The following is a 3,359-nucleotide window of genomic DNA, read 5'->3' as shown; positions in this document are numbered from 1 at the left end:
ATATGAAGTTTCTTGAGCTTTGTGAAATATGGATCAAGACACAATTACAACGAGGAATCAAGAAGATTGACTTTCTAGAGAGTGCAAGAAACTATGTTGAGTGGACAATCAATCTACACAAGGAGCAAGGTCACCTTCGCAACCTAGTGCCCATAGGACTTTGTGTTTTGGATAGATCAGAGGCCTTTAAGAGAAAACACACATTGGCATGAGGATCGATACAAAGATCTCTTGAAGGGTATGATGTCCATCAGTGGAGGTTCAAAAGAAGCACACTATGTGCTCGTGCTTTCTTAAACATGATAGATTTTGTGCAATTGCAGAACTCTTTGAATAATACGAAGGACATAATGTGACAACAGAGTGTTGGAGCTCTATATTGAGACTCGTTTTATGCTGGGTCCATACAACTCTTCTCTGTTGTGGTCCTTTTTGGAAAAAGTGACGCATCTACTGGACTCCCAACAACTCTTGTTCCAGGAGAATCTACCACGATACTTGATGCAGGGTTAGTTGATATCGGTTTTCAAACTGTGCAGTATCTATCGGACAAGGATTTCTAGAGATTTAAGAAGAAACTTCTTGTCAAGAAATTTACCAAGAAGTATTGCACAGAAGGATCCAATCTAGTGGAATTATTTAGTGCTATATAACAGAGATTGGTCTTGAAAAGAAGAAAGAAGTTGTAGCCATAGTGGAAAACATTGAGGATCAGAAGAATCTAGAATCATGGATTCTAGAATTTGTGACATTGCATGATGCCATCAAGCAATGGGCAGGCCTTCAGATCAATCAAGTAGAGCACCCAGTTGAGCACGAAAGTGAGATGGTGGAAAGGATGAGTGAAGGCAACTTTTCTGTCAAAGATTTTTTATCACTTGAAGCAAGTATGTATTAACTTGGAAACCATCACATCCATTTCATTGTTTCTTTTGTAATTTGAACTTGTTATATCTATTATAAAGATGACTTAAAAGCTTCAAATATCTTGAATGTATCCTTTTGGTTCAATTTAGTTTTGTTCGTTCCTTTCAAAGATGCTATGTCTATATTTAGGATGACTGAAAAAGACAAATAAAAAATTCTCTTTTTGAACAAATTCATGTTCTATTTATTATATATCAAAGTATTTGAGTGATGGTTCCATTGTGCCATGATCAACTTTAGATTGGTCTTGTAATGAACCTTGAATGGGCAAGTGGTCAATTTAGGTTCAGGTATAGACACATAACAACATATGACCCTCACCTGACCTAGAATGGACAAGTGGACAATCTAGACAACACATATTCACATGTATCAACATATGATCATTACCTAGCCTAGAATTGACATGTGGTCAATCTAGGAAACACATGTGACTATTAAAGAACATTGTTATGTGTGTCTTTTGTAAAAAAAGACACATTCACATATCACCATCACTTGACCTAGAATGGACAAGTGGCCAATGTAAAGTGCACATATGCAAAACAAAGTACATTCGACCATCACCTAACTTAGAATGAATAGATGGATAAGATACACAATATAAATGAATATAAAAGAACATAAAAGCATGCTTTTATTAGTAAAGAGAGATGGGAAATATAGAAAAAATGAACCTAGAATAGACATGCGGTCAATCTAGGGGCACAACTACTCATGTAACAACATATGACCATCACCTAACCTAGAATGGATAGGTGGCCAATCTAAACAACACATGTGACTATTAAAGAACATAATTACACATTTCTTTCAAAGAAAAGGACACATTCACATATGACACCATCTGACCTAGAATGGACAAGTGACCACTCTTACTAATCTAGACAACCACATGTTACCAAAATTGGAAAGATGGCCAATCTGGAGAAAACCACATGTGTTGTGATTTGTTGATGTCCACAGTACTAGCCTTACCAAGAATGGATAGATGTCCAATCTTCAAAAAACAACATGTTTCTTTACTAGGAATGGTCAAATGGCCATTCTAGAGTGTAATGCTTATTTTAATCAAGAGAGAGGGACAATATAGCAAGAACTAAGCTAGAATGGACATGTGGTCAATCTAGAGAGCATGTACGCATAGGAATCACCATATTAGAATCATCTAACCTAGAATGGATATGTGGCCAATCTAGATAGCACATCTAACAATAATAGAACACAAACTAAGAAAGAACAATTACATGTGGTGTAGAAACTGAACATGTGCTAGAAGACGTTGGTTCAAGCAAGAAATCATAGTATCCTTCTAATCTAGTATGGATACACATGTTTTTTCCTGAAAAAGGGCACACTTATATATGACCATCATCTAACCTAGATCCAAGTGAACCATATTGAATAAAGTGCTATGTAGAGTGCACCTTATTTTAAGGGGCCTCAAAGCTTTGATGAACTAAATTTTTTGTAGAAAAGTTATCTTCTTGCTATAGCATGTGTTGAAGATATATGACCATCACGTTACCTAGAATGGACACGTGGCCAATCTAGGAATCACTTATGCACATAATAAAAACATAAGACCATCACTTGACCTAGAAGGGACAATTGGCCAATCTAAGAAACAATATGCACATGTAACAACATATGACCATTAGCTGACCTAGAATGGACATGTGGCCAATCTATGCAACACATGTGACTATTAAAGAACATAGTTATGTGTGTCTTTTTTAAAATAGAACACATTCAAATATGACCATCACTTGTTGACCTAGAATGGACACGTGTCCAATCTGAATTACACATATGCAAAACAAAGTACATCCCACCATAACCTAACCTAGAATGGATATACGGCTAACATACACAATACACATAAATATAAAAGAACATACAAGCATGCTTTTTTTAGAGAAGAGATGGAAAATCTAGAAAAAATGAAGTTGGAATAGACAGGTGGTCAATTTAGGGGCATAGCTGCATGTGGTCAATTTCATGTAATTTATCTAGGGCAGGTGATGGTCAATTTCATGTAATTCATCTAGGTCAGGTGATGGTCATATGTAGCTTTAACAAAGTAATGTTTTTTGTAGACAAGTCGTCTTCTTACTATAGCATGATTTTAAGTTTTTTATATATGACCATCACTTGACCTAGAATGGACAAGTGGTCAATCTAGACAACACATATGCACATGAAACAACATATGACTATCACCTGACCTAGAATGGACAAGTGGACAATCTAGGCAACACATATGCACATGTAACATTTAGGAACATTACCTAACCTAGAATGGATGATGGCCAATCTAGGCAACACATGTGACTATTAAATTCACATATAACCATCACTTGACCTAGAATACACAGGTGGCCAATATGAAGTGCACATTTGCAAAACAAAGTAAACTCCACCATAACCTA

At 36.0% G+C, this 3,359-nt stretch overlaps 1 pseudogene; it reads left to right on the top strand.

The window, feature by feature from the left end:
• Window positions 1–299: 299 nt before the first annotated feature.
• On the top strand, window positions 300–898 carry LOC147445881 (uncharacterized; annotated as a pseudogene).
• The last annotated feature ends 2,461 nt before the right edge of the window (window positions 899–3,359 follow it).

This window comes from Adiantum capillus-veneris, chromosome 12 (assembly GCF_014529385.1).
Source record: "Adiantum capillus-veneris isolate H3 chromosome 12, ASM1452938v2, whole genome shotgun sequence".
Classification (NCBI taxonomy): domain Eukaryota; kingdom Viridiplantae; phylum Streptophyta; class Polypodiopsida; order Polypodiales; family Pteridaceae; genus Adiantum; species Adiantum capillus-veneris.
The sequence above is the reverse complement of the archived record's forward strand: the minus strand, read 5'-3'. Positions and strand labels throughout refer to the sequence as shown.